At 43.0% G+C, this 22,645-nt stretch overlaps 1 long non-coding RNA gene across 3 annotated transcripts in view; it reads right to left on the bottom strand.

The window, feature by feature from the left end:
- LOC125484057 overlaps positions 1 to 22,645 on the bottom strand; it is a 56,453-nt gene that overhangs the window by 18,331 nt on the left and 15,477 nt on the right. Inside the window, exon 1 of one of the 3 annotated variants that reach the window (XR_007262931.1) lies at positions 11,798 to 11,875. The exons of the other annotated variants lie outside the window; for them this stretch is intronic. This is a non-coding gene — a long non-coding RNA (uncharacterized LOC125484057). Of the gene's footprint in view, positions 1 to 11,797; positions 11,876 to 22,645 lie in introns of those variants that run through there. 3 annotated transcript variants of the gene reach the window in all.

Raw genomic sequence — 22,645 nt, 5'->3', positions numbered from 1 at the left:
GTTAACACAGTGTGGAGCTAGAGGAACACAGCAGGCCAGGCAGCATCCGAAACGTCAACTTTTCTGCTCCTCTGATGCTGCCTGGCCTGCTGTGTTCCTCCAGCTCCACATTGTATTTTCTCAGGAAGTCTCATCTGGGTTGCACAGTAACTTAGAGTGGGAGGGGAAAGATCCAGTTGTTGTGGTCCACATAAGTATCACCAATATTGCTAGAAAGAGGAAAGAAGTTCTGCTGAGGGAATATGAGCAGCTGTGGCTAAATTAAAAAGTAGAACCAAAAATGGAATAATTTCTGGATTACAACCTGAGCCACGAGCAAATTGGCGCAGGGTAAACAAGACTACAAAGGTAAACGTGTGGCTCAAAGATTGGTGTAGGAGAAATGGACTCAACTTCATGGGACATTAACACCAGTACTGAGGAAGGAAGGGAGCTATTCCGATTGATAGGCCCCACCTGAATCACACTGGGACACCCCCCCCCCCCCCCCCAACGTCCTGACGAATGACATAACTAGGGCTGTGGATAAGATTTTAAGCTAAATAGTGAGGGATGGGTTCAGTTGCATGGAAAATTATGGCAAAAGCTAAAGGGGAGGAGGGCTTAGCAGAGGTTATTAAAGTTTCCAGAACAAGCAATAGAACAGAGAGAATGGAAAGGGTCAGAAATCTAACTTCAGGCACTGCAGATATGGGGACAATTGTGAGAAAGGGGCAGACAATGCAGACTGAGGGTGAGAGATAGTAGGAACTGCAGATGCTGGAGAATCCGAGACAACAAGGTGCAGAGCTGGATGAACACAGCAGGCCAAGCAGCATCATAGGAGCAGAAAGGCTGACGTTTCAGGCCTAGACCCTTCATCAGAAAAGGGGGAGGGGAAGGGGCTTCTGAAATAAATAGGGAGAGAGTGGGAGGCGGATAGAAGATGGATAGAGGAGAGGATAGGTGGAGGGGAAACAAACAGGTCGAAGAGGCGGGGATGGAGCCAGTAAAGGTGAGTGTAGGTGGGGAGATAGGGAGGGGATAGGTCAGTCCAGGGAGGACGGACAGGTCAAGGGGGCGGGATGAGGTTAGTAGGTAGGAGATGGGAGTGTGGCTTGAGGTGGGAGGAGGGGATAGGTGGGAGGAAGAACAGGTTAGGGAGGCGGGGACGAGCTGGACTGGTTTTGGGATGCGGTAGGGGGAGGAGAGATTTTGAAGCTTGTGAAATCCACATTGATACCATTGGGCTGCAGGGTTCCCAAGCGGAATATGAGTTGCTGTTCCTGCAACCTTCGGGTGGCATCATTGTGGCACTGCAGGAGGCCCAGGATGGACATGTCGTCTGAGGATTGGGAGGGGGAGTTGAAATGGTTCGCGACTGGGAGGTGCAGTTGTTTATTGCGAACCGAGCGTAGGTGTTCTGCAAAGCGGTCCCCAAGCCTCCACTTGGTTTCCCCGATGTAGAGGAGGCCACAACGGGTACAGCGGATGCAGTATACCACATTGGCAGATGTGCAGGTGAACATCTGCTTGATGTGGAAAGTCTTCTTGGGGCCTGGGATGGGGGTGAGGGAGGAGATATGGAGGCAGGTGTAGCACTTCCTACTAACCTCATCCCGCCCCCTTGACCTGTCCGTCCCCCTGGACTGACCTATCCCCTCCCTAACTCCCCACCTACACTCACCTTTACTGGCTCCATCCCCGCCTCTTCGACCTGTTTGTTTCCTCTCCACCTATCCTCTCCTCTATCCATCTTCTATCCGCCTCCCACTTTCTCCCTATTTATTTCAGAACCCCCTACCCCTCCCCCTTTTCTGATGAAGGGTCTAGGCCCGAAACGTCAGCCTTTCTGCTCCTATGATGCAGACTGAGGGTGTTGTGTTTAACTGTGTGCAGTACATGAAGCAAGGTAAATGAACTTGTAGTGTAGATTGAAATTGGCAAATACAATGTTGTGGGTATTCCCATGGGGGTGGAAGTTGCCTGGTGGCTATTGTGTAGTGACTGTTAATCCAGAGACCCAGATAATGTTCTGGGGAACCGGGTTCAAATCCTGCAACAGGAATTCAATAAATATCTGGAATTAAGAGTCTAATGATGACTGTGAAACCATTGTAAATTGTCAGCAAAAAAATCCCCATCAGGTTCACTAATGTCCTTCAGGGAAGGAAACTGTCATCTTTACCTGGTCTGACCTACATGTGACTCCTGACCCACAGCAATGTGGTTGACTCATGGCCATGGGCAAGCAATGCTACCTGGCCATTGACAGTTTTGTCGCACGAATGAATGTAGAAAAAGTAATCACACAGACATGGCTGCAAGGGGATCAGGGCTTGGGACCAAATATCCAAGAATACACATTCTATTGAAAGGACAGGTAAATGGATAGAGGGAGTTTGGTTGCCTTGTTAGTAAGGAAATTAGATCGATAGCAAGAAGTGATATGAGTTGAAAGGCATTGAATCTGTGTGGGTAGAGTTGAGGACCGCAAAGAAAAAGAATGGGATTTGTATACAGGCATCCTAGGAATAAAAAACAAACCATGAGTTAGACAGGGCATGTAAGAAAGGCACTATTACAATAATCATGGGGGACTTCAATATGCAGGTGGCCTGGAAAAATTAGTTTGGTATTGAATCCCAAGTAAAGGCATTCATGGAATGTCTATGAGATTTTTTTTTGGAGCAGTTTGTGGTACAGTCTACTAGGGAATAGGCAATTCTGGATTTGGTGATGTGTAGTGAGGCAGACTTGATTAGGGAGCTTAAGGTGAAGGAACCCCTAAGGGGCAGTAATCATAATTTGATAGAATTCACCCTGCAGACTGAGAGGGTGAAGCTGGAATCAGCTGTAATAGTATTACAATTGAGTAAAGGTAAGAAAGAGGCAAGAGTGGACATTGGACTATTGGAAAATGAGGCTGGAGAAGTAGTAATGGGAACAAAGAAATGTCAGAGTAACTAAGATATGAGGGAAGACCTGGCTAGAGTTGACCTAGCATGGAAGACAGTGGAAATAACAATGGCAGAAGATTTCGGGGGCTAATTCGGGAGGCACAGCAGAAATTCATCCCAAGGAAGAAAAAACATATTGAAGGGAGGATGAGGCAACTGCGGCTGACAAAGGAAGTCAGGGACAGCATAAAAGCAAAAGAAAAAGCATACTATGTGTTGAAGATTAGTGGGAAGCCAGAGGATTGGGAAGCCTTTAAAAACCAATAGAAGATAATTAAGAAGTAATAAGTGGGAGAAGATGCAATATGAGAGTAAGCTAGTTAGTAATATAAAAGGAGATTGCAAGAGTTTTTTCAGATATCTAAAAGATAAGAGAGAGGCAAGGGTGGACATTGGACCACTGGAAAATGAGGCTGGAGGAGTAGTATTGGGAACAAAGAAATAGCAGAGGAACTACATAGGTATTTTGCGTCGGTTTTCGCAATGGAAGATACTACCAGAACTTCAAGAGAGTCAGGGAGTGAAGAGGTGATTGTAGTGGTCATCACTAAGGAGAAGGTGCTGGGGAAGCTGAAAGGTCTGAAGGTGGATAAATCATTCAGACCAGATGGATTACACCCCAAAATTCTGAAGGAGATAGCTGAGGAGGTTATAGACGCATTGGTTATGATCTTTCAGGAATTGCTGGAGTCAGGGAGGGTCCTAGAGGACTGAAAAACGGCTACTGTAATACCCCTGTTTAAGAAGGGAGGGAGGCAGAAGATGGGAAACTAGGCTGGTTAGCCTGACCTCAGTTGTTAGTAAGGTTTTCGAATCATAGAATCCCTACTGTGTAGAAGCAGGCCACTTGGCCCAATGAATCCACATCGACCTTCAGAAGAGCATCTCATCCAGACGTAGCCCCTACCCTATCCCTGAATCCATGCATTTCCCATGGCTAATCCACCTAACCTACACATCACTGGACACTATGGGCAATTTAGCATGGCTAATCCACCTAACCTACACATCTTTGGTCTTTGGAGTCATCTTTAGAGCACATGTTTAGGATTATTAAGGATGGGATTGTGGAGCACTTAGAAGTTCATGGTAAAATAGGGTTAGTCAGCACAGCTTCATCAAGAGGAGGTCATGCCTGACAAATCTGTTACAATTCTTTGAGGAAGTAACGAGCGAGTTAGACAAATGAGAGTGAATAAACATGATGTATTTGGATTTCCAGAAGGCCTTTGACAAGGTGCTGCACAGGAGGCTACGAAACAAGATAAGAACCCATGGTATTACTGGCATAGACACAGAATTTGCTGACTGGCAGAAAGCTGTAAAGTAGGAATAAAGGGTCTTTTTCAGGATGGTAGCTGGTGACTAGTCAGTTGCACAGGGGGTCTGTGTTGGTTTTGATTTTGATTTTCAATTAAAAGAACTATTCAAGCTACAGTTGAATGAGGGAAAGAGCATTTCAGGACCAGAATTTCAAACTCAAGGCTAAGGGCATGATTTACCAGGCAGCTGTGACCTTCATAATTCTAAATGTTTTGGAGTCTTGGACACTGTAAAACAGGCATCTCAAAGCACTAGAAAAGTACCATCAGAGGCACCTTCACAAGATTTTCCACATCCTGTAGCAAGGAAAGCATCCAGAGCAGCATCTACTCTCAAGCCAACATGTCCAGCATCAAGGCACTCAACACCCAAAATGAACTCTGCTACATAAGGCATTTCATTCACAGCCCAACATCAGATGCCAGAAGGAGCTGTTGTACTCTGTACTTAGTTGTGGCAGGATGACATGGGAAATGTTTTGGGGATGTTTCAAAAACATCAAACATGTTGGGAGACCTCTTCAAGAATAGACAGAGGTGAGTTCAAGGCACTGGAGAGAATGCACAAATCTCCAAATATCTCAAACAACTTCAAGCACCACCTGTCCTACCTGTCTTGCACATTGAATTTAACAGCCACCCATCAAACCACACTTGAAGCAACTCATCGTGGATCCTGAGAGGCAGCCGAAGAAGAGAAACACACTGACCTACCAGGAGGTGAACTCAATTCTTCAGCAAATATCCCATCTTAAGCACTTGGTCTAACAAATCTGAACGCCATAAAAAACTTGTAAGGGTTTGAACATCTCAAATTTATCTGCAAAGTAATGCAAATATAAAATTTACAACATTCTCAACCTCATGCATTCAAATCTGTCAAGCTGCAAGACGCAGATTAGTCACTTTTATGTCTAACTTTTTTTTAGAAAGCATGCTTTTAATTATTTGCGGGAAATAGATTTCTTTGAGTAATCTGATAAATTAGTCATTTGACTTCATCTTCTATTATGTGAGATTTTAACATTTTCTGCTGTCATAAACAGAACTAAACAAACTTGTGCCAGAAAATGACATCTGACCCATTCAGTAAACAAAGAAATGGAGCAGAATTATACTGTTAGATTATACAGGAAACAGGCGGGGAGAAAATTCACAGATATATTCCACTAATGAGATTAACTCCTCCGTGTTACTTCCACCCTGCACCATCACTAACACTGTTTGCCCTACCAACATTTACTGCTGAATTAAAATGAAGAATTATTTAACAAAAGCATGATGCTTTACAGAGTTATTAAGAGTCTTCTGTTGTAAAGCTACTACCCTCTGGTTTCTAGTATGTCCAAAAATATTTCATGACATTATGCTAAAGATCAGTTTGTCACTTCACTGAAAATAAATGCCAATGAGCTCACTTAAAGTTTCAGAATGCCTGTCAGTGCTATGTGGTAGTTTTCTGCTCTACAGACTCGGGCACATTGAGGCTCAAAGCTAGTTCTCTGTTAAGCTGCTGACTTTTTCCTTAAATTAACCAAGTACATCAGGCCTGGAGAAGAAAATAATCATCTGGGGTTCCCAATCGTGAGGTGGTTGGGAGGTGTTTGTTTTATTCTAAATTGGATAAAGCTCTGGTCACATCACATCTGTGTTCTATTCTGGATTCCCTAGGTTGAATTTCTGTTCTGTATTCTGGACCCCAATGTCAGGTGAACGTTTGGGTACTGGACTTTGTGTCTGAGGTCTGGTGTGAATTTGACAAGTAGACCAATTAGTAGCTACGGTGCTGCTCTGTTCACTCTACAAAAGGAGGGTCCTCCTTTACAGACAGACCGGTATCCCTGCCAGATATGGAAACTGTTGATATAATTAAGAAATGTACAGGAGAGGTAAGGGGTGGGGCGTCAAGATGAAAGTGGCTTTTGAAGAGATTTTGAAAGTGTTAACATTAAAACAGCCACAGCTGCCAGGCCACTATGAAGGAGTCACAACCCCACTGTAACTGGAAGGTCAGTGGCTACAGCTTTGGCTCAATAGCCATTGTGGATTTGCAATGAGTCTGCCTTGAGCTGGATGGAATGCTGGTTGCTCCTCTAATCTGCTGTGAAAAGCTGCTTCATTGGGGTCTCTGTGTAAGCATAAAAAGTCCCATTGGCACACAGGGATTGGCATCAACAGACCCTTACCTCTGCTGACAGTGGATAAGTAGCTAAACCTCATCCCCCCAGAATGAAAATGGTCCAAAGATGGCACCGCAACAGCACACTGGCATTCCAGTCGGAGGTGGGAAATCACATGCCCATTGGCTCTGATCGCACCTCTATGCCCACATGAAAATTCATCTCCACAGTTCAGGAAGTTCACAGAGGGGATTGGTCACAGATTTACCAGAATTAGAATACTGGAATTAGAAAGATCAAAATATGAGGATAGGTTGCATAGATTAGGTTTGTATTTCCTTGAGTATACAATGTTAAGACATGATCTAACTGTGGTGTTTAAAATTATTATGAATCATAATCATTATTTCAGGAGTTATGCACTTAATGGTAAGGCACTGGGGAGTGTTGCTGTAAAAAGACCTTGGGGTGCAGGTTCATAGTTCCTTGAAAGTGGAGTCGCAGACAGACAGTGCAGTGAAGAAGGCGTTTGGTATGTTTGCCTCTATTTGTCAGTGCATTGAGTTTAGGAGTTGGGAGGTCATGTTGTGACTGTACAGGACATTGGTTAGGCCACTTTTGGAATATTACATTCAGTTCTGGTCTCCCTGCTGTAGGAAAGATGTTATTGAATTTAAAAGGGTTCAGAAAAGATTTACAAGGATGTTGCCAGGGTTGGAAGGTTTGAGCTATAGGGAGAGGCTGAATAGGTTGGGGCTATTTTCCCAGGAGTGTCAGAGGCTGAGGGGTGACCTTAGAGAAGTTTATAAAATCATGAGGGGCGTGGATAGGGTGAATAGTTAATGCTGTTTCCCCAGGGCGGGGGGAGTCCAAAACTAGAGGGCATCAGTTTAAGGTGAGAGGGGAAAGATTTAAAAGGGACCTAAGTGGCAACTTTTTCATGCAGAGGGTGGTGCGTGTATGGAATGAACTGCCAGAAGAAATGGTAGAGGCTGGTACAATTACAACATTGAAAAGGCATTTGGATGCGTATATGAATTGAAAGGGTTTGGAGGGATATGGGCCAAATGCTGGCAAATGGGACTAGATTAATTTAAGCTATCTGGTCAGCATGGGCGAGTTGGACCAAGCCGTCTGTTTCCGTGCTGTACATCTCCATAACTACGACTCTATTAGTTATTTACTTGCTATAATTTGATACGGTAGGAGAGAGAAACTCTTGCCCATGGTTGGGAGAGCAGAACTTATGTTATTCTCATTGATCAAAGTTAAAATTGAAACTCAACTGATTCTCCTGCAAAAAGTGACAGCTTTGGAAACTGTCACTCATTCTGATTGCAGTTGTTAGTTGGCTAAAACTGTGCCTTATTAAAGTCATCCTGAAAAGTAAGCATGAATGAGACAAAACAATAAGTAGAAACCAAAAGAACTGCGGATGCTGTAAATCAGGAACAAAAACAAAGTTGCTGGAAAAGCTCAGCAGGTCTGGCAGCAACCGTGGAGGAGAAAACAGAGTTAACGTTTCGGGTCTGGTGACCCTTCCTCAGAACTGATGGTGGCTGGGAAAACGTCAGTTTATATGCAGAAAATAGGGAGGTGGGTTGGGTAGGGAGTAAACGATAGGATGACTAACAACAGTCACTAACAGTCCCCATTAACAACTATTCACCCTCCCAGCCTGATCGTTAGCAACTCCTCTGTCTGTCCAACTGTCTTTCTCTCTCTCTGGGCTCTATCCTATCGTTTACTCCCTACCCCACCCACATCCCTATTTTCTGTATATAAACTGACGTTTTCCCAGCCACCATCAGTTCTGAGGAAGGGTCACCGGACCTGAAATGTTAACTCTGTTTTCTCCTCCACAAATGCTGCCAGACCCGCTGAGCTTTTCCAGCAACTTTGTTTTTGAAAACAATAAGTAGATTTTGCACTGTGAACAAAAGTGCCAACCAACGTGGTATGTGGCCCCATGATTCCTGACTTAACTGATCGCAGCCAAAGTGAAGCAATTGGGACTGTGACCAGCCTCAGTGCAACAAGGAGGGGAGGGGTAAACCTGCCAGGGTTTCTTCTGATTGTTAGCAAGTGCTACGTGCAGATGCTGACTGAGAGTGCGACCAAGACCAACTTCTGCCTTCCCAAGGTTAGAAAACTCACCAAACACTCAATGTCTTGCCTCCCACCTGCAGGAGGCAGGAGTTGCTGCTGCTGATGCCAGCAGCAATTCCACAGGCAAACTGAAGGGGGAGGGGGGAGCAACTCCAATAGAACTGAATAATTTTGTTGTTTGCCCTCTCTTACCTATTCACTTACTCACAACTTAGACTGCTAACTTTTCACCAACTACGGCAGCTTGCATAGTTTGAATCATTGAGTGAATGAACAATAAAACTACATTGTCATACAGTACCCAAAGAAACATTAAAAGAGACGAGACTATGTGCTATGAAATCTCTGATCCTTACCAATATAAAAACTGCTTTGAATAATGTAGATTTCACTTTAATGGAGGGGTGAGGGTTAATGATGCCAATTGTTATGTAGTACTGTTGGTTTACGTGTTAATGCAATCACATTTTTAAAAATAACTGCAAAAACAATCTAAAAAGAGGGTGAAAATAAGAATCCAGTGTGATTGCAAGAACTAGTACAGTAAATGAGGGAAAGTCCAAAAGAACTTGTATTTTGCCATTCATACTTGGAACTTGGAAATCCTTTTAAAATCACTAATTGAAGGAAAACTATTAGCGTGTAACTGTTCGCTTCTTTTTCCGACTAAATGTTTTTGATAGTCGGTTGTTACATAACACCTTTTGTGGCCAGCAACGACTATAAAGGCACAAAAGCACAGCAAGTAACACTATTCAAAGGGCTGCATTTTTTTTATCTGAGTCAACCGAAGCGGCATGAAACAGACGGGCCTATCTTTAAATTGCACCAACAGGGTCTGTTTTTCATCACTGATTAATAATTGTGGAGCCCCATCATCGTCCTATGCAGAGACCCACTTCCCACAGGCCCTTTTAGCATTGGAATTAAGGCTTGCTCTAATTCAATATCAAGACAGTGTTTAAAATGCTTTGAATGCCTTTTCACTAGCTGAGTGCAGGAAGAACTGCGTGTGACCTCTTGACCCCCTGAGACGTAGGCTGCTTCAGCCAGGCCGTTAAGAAACCTTTTCAGAAACTTCTCCGAAAGCACTGCTGTTTGCAACAAAGCAGCCTTAAATAAAAACCTTCCCAAATATTTTGAAAGTACAGTTCACCTTAAAGCAATTATGAATTCAATAATTTAGTACTGAGGAAATATACTTCAGACCTAAGGAATGTTACTTGAATATATCCAGCTGAATAGATTGGAAAATTTACATATTTGTAACCTATTCCATTAACAAGTTCAATGCGTGGAGATACTAAAAAAAAATTGGAAGAAGACGTGGTAGAAGCTACAATTTGTGTAGCTGCACACCACAATGCACTCTGTGTGCCAACATCCAAATCAATTTCTCCTGGCAAAAATGATCACATCTTGGAAAAATCACTTAACAAATTCCTAAATCAACACCAGCTGCTACAATTCTTTATTCCTGAAATGAGCCATCAGAAAAAGATGGTAGTTCTCAGGGTGAGTTTTTTTTTTAAAAACATAATCAGTATGACTTGGACAATGAGGCACTGAATTAGTCTGCAAGTGAGGAAAATAAATCATTTCTTAAAAATATCTGGGATGAGAAGCTCAGTCGGAAACCTGGCATTGGGAATAAATATTTAAAACAATGACGTAGAGTAGATTTTTCCAAATGTTATCTCTGGTTAGAGCCTCTGTCCTAACTCACAAACTTCCAGCTCTGTTCCAGAACTTGTAGAATTTGTAAATATTTGTATTGCTTTTGAAGGTAATTGTTGTAGCAGTTTTCTTTCACACTGAATGTTAATGCCATTGAATTGAATTAGCTTTTTGTCACCCGTACTGAAATGAAAACAGTGAAAAGTTTGTGTGTTGCCACTTACAATGCCATCTTAGGCACTCAGGTACATAGGCACAGATTCTTCAGTAGCAAGATCTTAGAAAATAGAGAAATAAAAAGTCCAGCATTGCAGGAATAAAAGGTCAGAACAACAGCCTTCCAATTCAGACCACACTGGCACCTAGCCTACAGTCCGCACCGATCTTTGGGCCCAGACTACATCAGGCTTCACCTTGAGGTTCATGAGGCTGGGAGATTGTTCTGGAATCATCTCGAGGCTGGGAGACCATGCTGAGGCCATGCCAGGCTGAGAGACCACTGCATACCACCGGAAGACCACCACGCTGGGCTGAGTGGACACCATGCTGGGAGGCCACCATACCACGCCGGGATTGCCATGCCGTGAAGCCACTACACCATATCGGGAAGGCACTATGCCAGGCTGAAAGGACCCCTTGTCATGTCTGAGCTAAGGCCCGGAGTCTTTGGAGGGCAGGAGTTGTCGGAGCCAGGAGAGAAGAAGAAGAAAAGAGCACAAAGAAGAGATAAAAGAAAATAAACAGGCAGAGAAGACAAGCTTCGGCTGAAGCATCCTACTCCGTTGCCATCTTGGACCACTTTGGATATGCATATGCACATGCACATGTATATGTACAAACTTATGCACTACTTGGCCTAGAAATCAGAAAGTCCCTTTTTTAAGATGATAGAGTGTGCTTAAATGGTGAGGGTGAGGCTCAAATGATCTCCTGTAGGCCCTTTTTCCCACTTACTTAGCAAGCTTACCTTCCAGCAAAGTGTAATTGAAAAGCTGCTACAACTCAGGAAAGTGTAAGCTGTGCTGGGATGAAGTTGTGGGTGGGTAAAGGGTGGGTGTTCTTGTAGGCCAGGGAGTGTTTGAGGTTGAGGGCTGCTATCGATATCTAGCTAGGAGGAAGCAGTTGCCTGAGGTGGATAGGTTGGGAGTTTGAGAATAGTGGTAATGTGAGAAAAGAGCAATGGCTCATTGTGGGGTAGCAGGTAGTGTGAATGTGTGCTTGGAGACCTGCAAGTGGGCAGTAGTGATGAGGAATGAAGGAAATAACCCTTACTCTTTAAATAAGGGAGGAGAAGCAACGTCCCACCTCTTCCACACTTCACATACAAGTAAGTGTATATAATAAACTTGTCAGGTTGCATGTCTGACAATTCAATCTTGTAACAGGTTTTAGGCTCCCTCTTTCTATTTTCACTTTCAAAGTGTTAAGTCTTGTGACATTGGGACAGATGGTCAAAGCAGATTAACATTGTGATTCTGGTATCATCTGATTGTGTGATATGTTTTTGAAACAGTATTCTTCATCGCAAGAAGTGATGCAATGTCACATGATCTTGCTTTTCCTTCCTGCCTCGTGGCAGTTTGATACTATTGTAAGATAGTTCTGAAAGGAAAGGTAATGTTACCCTTACCTCAGCAGACTCTGTAAATATTCCTTTTATCACACGAGAAGACAAAGAGTGGAATCTTCCCTAGGCCTGAACAATGTGGGCTGTGGTGAGAATTGGAAAAATCAGGTGAATGTTGATTGAAGCCCTTCTTGACACAAGCCCAGAAATGTTGCATTTGCCAACCACATCAAGACAAGATGCTCACTAGTGATCAGCGTGAGGTTTATTAACAGAAATCAATGCTCATTATCACCCCGTTTGAACCTAATCTCACCTCACTGATATACAGGCTCCCAGTCTATCACTTGATAAATGGAAACTTGAGGTCAAGAATTCCTGATATGAAAGTCTGAGCAGGTACTTGCCAACTCCTGATTGCCACTCGTTCCCTTGGACTTCACCTTGGATGCTCGAAACTCCCGCCTCAGGGCACACTCCGTGGGCAGTGATCACACATATCCCATGTCCGTGGACATTGGCATCTAACATGTACCAGCCTCACCACATCATCATGGCATATCTCCAATTTGCTTATGTTACAGCTCTGCACTTTAGTGGTGCAGTGGCATCTCTCATTGGAGTGCTGCTGCAAAGGAACTGCATGCTTAGACAGGCACTGTATGGCACAGTGCCACGTCAGTGTTGCACCTGCATCATGTACCAGCCATGTATGTGCCACAGACACTGGATGTGCTTCAAACGAACAACCATGCCTCAAACTTTAAGAGGTATAATCCTCTGTCAAGTCCAGAGACACACGTTGTAGGCAGGAGTTCTCAGTACAGTAAGTGAAGGGAAAACTCCGCTGTCAGTCCAGTGTTCAGTGGGCTGGTCAGGTCAGTCAGAGTCAAGGGATCCACACCTCTTCGGTCTGTGGGACTGGGTCACCATCAGCCCTGTGGGTCCAATGCAATCAGTTCCAGAATCTTGGGACATGAGTCAAGGAACTGGACAGATATCATTTGTGGGTCTGGTCACCTAGTTCAGGGTCATTCAAGGGGCTGGGCCAAAATCAGTCCTGGTCAGTCCAGCCACTAAAAGCCAAAGTTGGGGGATATTTACCAGGATCCACTGCTTCAAGAGTGAGGCTGGGGAACTTAATCATGGCGATTGGAGCTAGAATGCTGGGATGCAGAGGGAGTTACAGTACTGAAGGTAGCACAATACAATATATAAAGAAGGGAGAGATAATAGAGCATGGGAGGGTGTAATGCAAGGAGAGGTATTCATCAACAATCAGCAACTGTCTGGCTTCAACTGGGGGCACAGTGGACTACAGTCCCATGTTTAGGACTTTTCCCATCTTTGAGCTAACTCTGTTTCCTGCACTGTGGCACTGGCCATTTATCAACTGAGAAATTCAGGCATGTGTAAGCTTCAAAATGACCAACAGCTCCATAAATTGCAATTTTTCTCACAAGAATTTGTTTTTTTCATCTGACATGTTTAGTTGGTGTGCCTGCGCCTGGGGGAGTGAGCGGGTGAAGTCTTAAATACATGGTTCGAGTCGCAACTTGGGAAGGTTCAAAGTCTGTAGGGTTGATGGGAAGGGTTACCAAGGAGGGAACGTTTACATTTAGGGCAAAAGCAAAGTTGCTGGAAAAGTTCAGCAGCTCTGCAGCATCTGTGAAGGAAAAAGCAGAGTTAACATTTTGGGTTCGGTGACCCTTCCTCAGAACTCTGAGGAAGGGTCACCAGACCTGAAATGTTAAGTCTGTTTTTTCCTTCACAGATGCTGCCAGACCTGCTGAGCTTTTCCAGCAACTTTGTTTTTCTTCTTGATTTACATCATCCGCAGTTCTTTCGGTTTTTATTTACATTTAGGGGTTCAATACTAATAAGAGACTGACCATGAAACTCACTGGAGGAGCCACTGCTGTTATTTTCCATTATGCTGGAAATAACAAGTGCACAATCACAGTGAAAATAGCTGCAGCTACACTCAGAGTGGGCGGGTAAGTGCTTTTTTGCCATGAGGAAGAGACCTCTATCTTCAGTGATGAAAGGGCGTTCAGAGGGCAACAGTATGACACAGACACCCATACAGCACAGGGGAAGTGCACTTGAGACCAATAAACATGACGTAAACCTTGGGCACTAACCTCCTGTGTACAGTCCAAATCTTTATCCCAATTTCTCTTCACCATACTGTACAGTCATGATTGATCCTGCCACCCGAACACACTCACACATTGGTTTCTAGATTCAAATCACTTGCTGCTTGCCATTGTTTCTTTCGTCAGTTGTCTTGAATTGTTGTCCATTGGTTCTTATTTCACCCATCGATGACAACAATTTCTCTTTATCAGCTCTATCCAAACCTCTTATAATTTTGAATGCCTCTTTCATATCTTCTCCTCCGAGGGAAATAGCCCCAGATTCTCCAATCTATTGATGTAACTGAAGTTCCTCATCCCTGAGATTAGTCTCATGAATCTTTTCCATGCCGTCCTTCAAGTTTTCACATCCTTCCTAGAGTGTGATGTCCAGAACTCAATGCAATACTCCAGTTAAGGCTGAACCAATGTTTTATACAGATTTATTATAACTTGTTGTTTTTGTACTCTATGCCTATTTATAAAGCCCAGGATACTGTATTTTTTTAACATTACTCTTAACCTGACCTGCCAATTTCAATGATTTATACAAGTTCTTCTTCTTTTGTATCCCCTTTAGAGTTGTACCCTTTATTTTATGGTGTCTCTTGCCATTGTTCCTTCCAATGTAAATCATTTCACATTTCTCTGAGTTAAATTTCTTTTGTTATTCTCTGCCTATTCCAACCTATGTCCTTTTCTACACTCCTTCTCAAAGTTCACAGTTTCAGTAAATTGTATCCTGTACACCAAAAGTTTGTCACAAATTTACTACACATCAGGAAAAGCAATGGTCCTATCATGGACCTCTGGGGAGTCCCATCATAAGTTTTGTATCCAAACTTCGACAATCTCTATTATTTCATCAGTTTTAACTTTCTCACCCAGCTGTTATATTGCACTTCATCAAATGCCTCTTGAGCATTCATTTGCACCATTTTGACTGCCTAATCCTGATCTACCCTCTGCTATCTCATAATCTCATCAAGTACCCTGAGATAATCTTCATTGCCCACTACACCACCTATTTTGGTGTCATCTGAAAACTTACTAACTATACCTTCTATATTCACATCCAAATCACTTATATAGATGATGAAAAACAGTGGGCCCAGCACTGATGCTCGTGGCACACTGCTAGTCACAGGTCTCCAGTCCGAAAATCACCCCTCCATCATTACACTCTGTCTCCTACCTTCAAGCTAATTTTGTACCCAATTTGTCGTCTCCCCCCGGATCCCATGTGGTCAAACCTTACTAACCAGTTTACCATACAGAACCAGTGTCAAACGCTTTGCTGAAACCCATATAGACAACGTCTCCTGCTCTGCCTTCATCAATCTTCTTTGTCACCTCTTCAAAAAACTCAATCAAGTACAAATCAATGCACAAAGCCATGTTGACTGTCCCTAATCAGTCCTTTTAGAATACTGCACATAATTCTGTTTACCCTTCTACAGGAAGGATGTTGTCAAACTTGAGAAGGTGCAAATAGAGTTTACGAAGATGTTACTGGGATTAAAGGGTTTGAATAGGGAGCAACTGAATAGGCTGGAGCTTTTTGCCCTGGAGCATCGGAGGCTGAGGGGGCGACCTTATTGAGGTTTATAAAATCATGACAGGCATGGTCAGGGTAAATAGTCAAGATCTTTTACCTAGGGTGGGGGAGTCTAAAACTAGAGAGAATAGGTTTAAGGTGAGAGGGTGGAAAGTTTTAAAAAAGACCGGGGGGTAACATTTTCATGTAAATGGTAGTGTGTGTATGGAATGAGCTGCCAGAGGAAGTGATGGGTGTGGGCATAAATACTGCATTTAAAAGGGATCTGAATGGGTAGATGAATAGGAAAGGTTTAGAGGGATACGGACCAAATGGTGGAAAATGGGACAAGGTCAAATTGCGATGTCTGTACGGTGTGGATGAGTTGGACCGAAGGGTCTATTTCCTTGCTGTATGACTCTATGACCATACCAAGCAACAGTGGTGAATATTCTGTCTATGGTATTTGGGAAAATCAGGTTAGCATTGGACAAAAGGGGCAGAAGGGGAACAAGATGCCCAGTTAATGAGGTGAGTTTGGTGTGATATGGTGAGAAATCTCATTTAACATTGTGGAGAGAAACTCTCCATGAAACTTAATGAAACTAACACTTAGCCGATTTCTGGTACATTTCAGCTCAAAGAATATTAGAGTGATGCGGACTGTGTGTCAAAGGATAATGTTGGCAAACTCTGACCACCTGATAGGACCTGATTTTGTCCTCTTCTTGTAACTGCAGCCATCACATTTTGCCTGTTCTTTCAGTTTTTATTTCATGTCAGTCCATTTAGACCTTTTTTCTCTTCCCTTTTTTGCCTCTTGGTTCTCATATTTTCATTTGTGCAGAGCCTTCCCATTTTCAGTTCCCACTTGCATATTAATTTGTTCTTTTCATACCTCTGCACCATCTCACTGGACCTATCATCCACATTAATTTTTTATTAAGCAGTTTGCAGATCACTTCATCTAGGAATGTGCTTGGTGCATGCATGCTTTTCTTATCTCCTAATTTGTAGCTAGCCGTTTTTTCGAGATCTACTTTAGTAACCTTTGCTGTCCAGTTTTCTGTTCTGATGGAAGTGAACAGCTCGCCTGACATCAGAGCTGCTGACTGGTCAGCTAACATTTTTAGTTTTCATTCGCAGATACCTGCTTCCTGAAATTGATGGTGGTCCTATTGATCTTCCCTCCATTAGTTCAGTCAGAACCCCACAACTGATGTAAAGGCAGGAATGCAGATTTTAAAAGAAAAAACAACAACATGTCCCTGTGTATGGGAACTATATAAATAGTTGTCAGAATGAGGCATTTCCTTTATCTGTGATTCTTCACAAACATATAATGGAGTGTCATCACCCAGTACTGTAATTTAACATTGTAAAGTAAAACAGTTGTTACCTTGGCAATCATCCTGAGTCAAGCAAATTTCTTTCTCAATTATGGTCTTCAGCAGTAATGTATTATTGGCCTGTAAGTAGAGCAGTTATGCTAACTTCACAGCACATATAATGTTTCAGATACACTAGTTTTGCGGTGGCCACAACATAGGTTCAAACTAAGAATTGAAAAAGACAATGAAAATTTGATGGATAGTATACTGGATAACAGGCAAAGCTCGACAAGATAAAAGGTATGGGATTCTGGTCAATCCAAGATAGAGGATGGGAGAAAACTGTGGCTGTAAGAGCAGCTCATTTTTTTGAGGTTTTATTCAGTGTTAGAGCTGATTTACTCAATTTCTTGGAGCAGTAATTACTATTTTATAAGCTGTTGCATAGTTTTGGATAGAATGAACTGCCAGAGGAAGTGGAGGAAACTGTTACAATTACAACATCTAAAAGGCATCTGGATGGGCACATGAATAAGAAGGGTTTAGAAGGATATGGGTCAAATGCTGGCAAATGAGACTAGATTAATTTAGGATATCTGGTCAGCATGAATGAGTTGGACCGAAGGGTCTGTTTGTTTGCTGTACGTGACTGTATAATCTGATTCAAGCCTGCTCATTTTATTTCTCTTCAGAGACCCCTGCCACCCAGCCACACGTTTAAGTTGCCAAGAGAGGGCTGGATTGGGCTGGGTTTGTGTTTACTTATTTATCAACAGCCAGGTAATGGCTATTCGGTAAATTATGACAGCAAAAGCTGGTGACTCTTATGTGTTGACAAAGGGTTAATAACCTCAGATGATGCAAAATTATGAGATGTATAGCTAGGATTGACGGTCAGAATCTTTTTCCCAGAATTGAAATGTCTAATACTAGGGGCATACATTCAAGGTTAAAGGGGGAAAGTTCAAAGGAGACATGAGAGGCAAGTTTTTTACACAGAGGGTCATAAGAGTCTAGAATGCACTACCAGTGGTGGTGGTAGAGGCAGGTATGAGAGGGGCATTTAAGGGACGTTTGGATAAGCACATGAATATGCAGAGAATGGAAGGAGAAGGACCAAAGGCAGGCAGAAGGGATTAGTTTTATTTGGCGTCATGTTTGGTACAACATCGTGGGCTGAAGGGCCCGTTCCTCTCTTGTACAGTTTTATGTTCTTTGATGGGAGTGAGGAGGGCATGATGGGAGGACCAAGATTGATAAGAAAGGAAAAAGTAATATATAACATATAGTCTCTAGTTTACGACATAGAATTGACAGCACAACAACTGTGAGTTGGGAAATAACCACTGGCTATTTTGGGAAATGTTCTTAAGAAGAGTTTCAGAAACTTTTCAATTTGCAATTGTCTGTTGGGAACTTCAGCATCTTATTTTTTGAAGAGCGTGATTCTAAATAGAACAGGCTATGTTGAGGGTGCTGGATAAGGTCCAGGCTTATGTAAGAAGCACAGTGGAAGAAAGATTGACGGTATTCATATTTATTACACATGCCAATCAGGGAAGGAGATAAAAGCAGCTGCCATGACAACACCAAGTTTCATTTGTTCTTTTCATTGCAAATTGTAGACCGTGAAAGAAAGTATTTGTGCTCACGGTCGACCTGTCTTTCACTAAATTCTCTATATGTTGTGTTGAAAACACAGCAGAATGTCCCTTCCCAGTGGGGGAAGGGGTTGTGGGAGGAGGAAGCCAGCAAAACAGAGCTAAGCTCTTTTCAAAAAAAAAGTTTGATGGAGGAAAATTTCAAGCAACTTTAAAACAATTCGTTGTCGCTGTTTGAACTGCAGAGGCTTTTGTTAATTCTTTTGAGCCTTTATACATATTTGACATGTCAACAGCGGATACGTTCACTGATCTAGGCAGCACACTCTCTCAAACTGACAACACTGAAGGCAAGAGTCATGTCAGAATTGCCAAAGTGAAAATATCAGTAAACTTTGAACATCAGTTTGGGAATGAAGAAGAGTAAGTCTGTCTACCAAACTGAGACCCTATAGAGCTACAGTTCTGCTCCACTCATGCCAGACATGAACTTCGTGGGTATCAGTGTGGGTACCAATGCCAAGAAACTCAAGCACTTTCACTTGAGTTGACATCAGAAGCTTTGAAGAACAGATAAGAGACAAAACATCAGACACAGAGGTGCTCAGCTGAGCTGGCATGGCATATTGAGATAGTCACCACTGAGTTAGGGTGGTCATATAGACTGGACATCCAGCATGCATCTACAAATGAAATCTTCTGTGGAGACTTTGAGTCTGCTGTGCTTTCTCTTTCACCAAGGACCTCTGCCCCTGAAACAACCAAATGAAGTGCTTGTTGAAGCAGAGAGAAAACACAGGCAGAGGAAATCCTGAACCAAGCACTTGTCGCCAATCTGTGACTTTCTGTCCTATTTGCAGCAGAACCTCCTGAGTGTAGATTGGTTTTAGAAGTCATTTGTAGCAGTTCCCACCACACCTGACCTGGTCACTTTTCACTCAAAGGACAAACAAGGCACATTTTTAGACACTTAGGCACTGTCTGTTTTTGCTTTCCTCGGGAAGAGAGGGATCAATGACTTCCATTTGCTGCTGTCCCATTTTTGATTTTACAATTGTGTGTTAGTTGCCAAACTGCTACACCTGGCCACAGACAGAGAGACCAATATCCCATCATTACCTTCCTCAAACTAGCTCCTTTCAACTAATGGAACCTACCAAGAGCAGGGCATTAATATTATGAAGTGCAAATAATGGAAAGAGTATTGTTTGCCACCCATTGGCTGTATCTCTGAAGTAATAAAAATATATTTGCTGTAATAAAAATACCTTTAGAAATTCATAACAAAATTAACTTGTCAGTCATCCCTCATTCTATATCGCTCCTTGACTTGTAGCATCTACTTGCAAGACCATTCTCGGTTAGGGACATAAATGTGACAAATGCAAAGATCTAAGATTGCAAAAGAATCAAACCTGACGATTCAACAACAAAACAAAGTTAGCCAAGCAGGAACACAGGGATAGTAGGAACTGCAGATGCTGGATAATCTGAAATAACAAGGTGTAGAGCTGGATGAACACAGCAGGCCAAGCAGCATCAGAGGAGCAGGAAGGCTGACGTTTCGGGCCTAGACCCTTCTTCGTTAGCCTTCCTGCTCCTCTAATGCTGCTTGGCCTGCTGTGTTCATCCAGCTCCACACCTTGTTATCTTACAAGCAGGAACACAGATGGACAATGTAGAGGGGCTTTGTTGGCAATGCAGTGCCTCATTTGTTGTGAGTGCAGGTTGGAACATGGACAATTAGCCCGCAGTCTGGTTCTCTGATCTGAGTTCACAATGGTTTTAGAAAGTTTTGCAGCTTTCAAAAATTCTCTCTAGAAATTATTAATAAACAAATAGTAAGAAGTAACTAATCATGAAATATCAAGGAAACTGCTCGAACTGTGCTATAGGCCTTACAATACAAAATGCTAGTCACCCAGAGGGTAGCTTTGGACCTTGCTCCAGTCTCCATCACCTGCTTACTATATGAAGTCTTCTGCAGACCTCTGTAATCTTTGAGCCATAATCATCCTTAATCTCCCTTGTCTTTTTTTTCTGCATCTTGCAATACAATGGGCCTCCTTCTGCCATGCTGTCTCATCTTTGTGCTCTTTTGGTTTCACTGACTCCTCTTCGTGCCCCACTCCTGACTCCCTTCCTCTGGTCATTTAGTGCTCATTTTTCTCATCAGCTCCACACTCTGCCAACTTGTTCACTTTTTGCCAGTTTACCAACATTAGGAAACAAACAGTTCTTTTTTAACTCATAGCTGAATAAATAGAATATAACATTATATTCTAATTATAGTATTATAAGACTGTTAGAAAATAAATTGGCAGCTTCTCAGTGGCGGGTAACTGGTGAAGAAGCAGCACCTCATCAGGGAAAAAGGAGAGAGATGCTATGAAATGTGAGCCTTTGATGTCAGCCTTCCGGGTAAGCAACATGTAATGAAGTGAAGGGAATGGGGGATGAAGTTAAGTTCATGGAATCTAAAAGCCAACAAGAAATAGTGGGGCATAGGGCTAAGGGAGCCAAGTATTACAATAGCAGTTGAGAGAGAGCTGATAGGCCAGAACACAACACAGGATGGATGACCTCAGTGATATGTGAGTTCAAAGGGAGTTTAGGTTGGAGAAAAGATGATAGAAATTGATGGAAATGGAGATGAGGATGAAATGTGATCAGATTGTGGAATTCCGCTGGGAATGTAAAAGGATGAGCTGAAGTCAACAGGTAGTGTTTTCCCACATTTAACACCATAAAAATGAGACCTGAAGGTTTCTGCAGACCCATTCTCTGGAAAGAAGTAAAAAGAAGCACAAGCATACAGGTAGTAAAGCAAGAATGAAAAGGAAAGGGAAATAAGCAAGAGATAAACTGAGTGAGAAAGAAAGGGAACAACACAGAGAAAACAGATCGGGTTAAGAATGAGATTGCTTCCTTGAACATATTGTTAATACAACACAGGGTAATCTTTTTGTGTAAAAGATATCCAGTTTAGAGCAGATCAGCTACATTTCTAAGATCCAGAGAAAGGTCCCAGAAATGGGGATAAAGCAGATTGCTCTGTGTCAAAAGCCAGTACCCTCTCTGAAATAGTTTGTTTCTAAAAGACTGTACCTAGAGAAAAAAAATGGTATTGAATGTCTTATTGACATGCATATTAAAGCACAAGTCTGTAATTCGGAATATAGCATTGTGTTCCATTGTCTAACTCATTTGTATCATTTATTGACTGAATTCTTTTCCAAATTCTTTTGGGATTTATCTTAACAGGAGGTTGCTGTGTTCAAGGTCCTGGCCTGTGATCTTCTCCAAAGTATTAGAAGGTTCCAGCTCAAAATTTCATTTTACATTCTGACACCGGTAATTCTCAAAAAGTAAAGGTTGCAAGTGACTCAAAGATATCCACAAATCTAAACATTGCCACTCCTGGAGGTAAACCAAACAAGACTCATACCATTTGGCATTGAAGTGACTTATAGTCAGTGAACAGTGAAACAGTGCCAAGTTCAGCAGTAACCTGCCCATGATGATTACTAGGCACAGGATCCATGTGCTGCTGCATTCACCAAGGGTTAAAAGCACTCTCATACATCAATTGTCACTTTGAAAAAAAAGTGAGTTTATAGTTTCAGAGATAGCAGGAACTGCAGATGCTGGAGAATCTGAGATAACAAGGTGTAGAGCTGGATGAACACAGCAGGCCAAGCAGCATCAGAGGAGCAGGAAGGCTGACGTTTCGGGCCTGGACCCTTCTTCAGAAATGGTGGAGGGGAAGGGGATTCTGAAATAAATAGGGAGGGGGGGGTGCGGATAGAAGATGGATAGAGGAGAAGATAGGTGGAGAGGAGACGGACAGGTCAAAGAGGCGGGGATGGAGCCAGTAAAGGTGAGTGTAGGTGGGGAGTTAGGAAGGGGGTAGGTCAGTCCGGGGAGGACGGACAGGTCAAAGGGGCGGGATGAGGTTAGTAGATAAGAGATGGGGGTGGGGCTTGGGGTCGGAGGAGGGGATAGGTGGGAGGAAGGACAGGTTAGGGAGGTGGGGACGGGCTGGGCTGGTTTTGGGATGCGGTGGAGGGGGGGTTAGATTTTGAAGCTTGTGAAGTCCACATTGATACCATTGGGCTGCAGGGTTCCCAAGCGGAATATGAGTTGCTGCTCCTGCAACCTTCGGGTAGCATCGTTGTGGCACTGCAGGAGGCCCAGGATGGACATATCATCTGAGGAATGGGAGGGGGAGTTGAAATGGTTCGCGACTGGGAGGTGCAGTTGTTTAGTGCGAACCGAGCGTAGGTGTTCTGCAAAGTGGTCCC

Source organism: Rhincodon typus, chromosome 9 (assembly GCF_021869965.1).
Source record: "Rhincodon typus isolate 14 chromosome 9, sRhiTyp1.1, whole genome shotgun sequence".
NCBI lineage: Eukaryota > Metazoa > Chordata > Chondrichthyes > Orectolobiformes > Rhincodontidae > Rhincodon > Rhincodon typus.
This window is presented reverse-complemented; position numbering and strand designations above follow the sequence as displayed.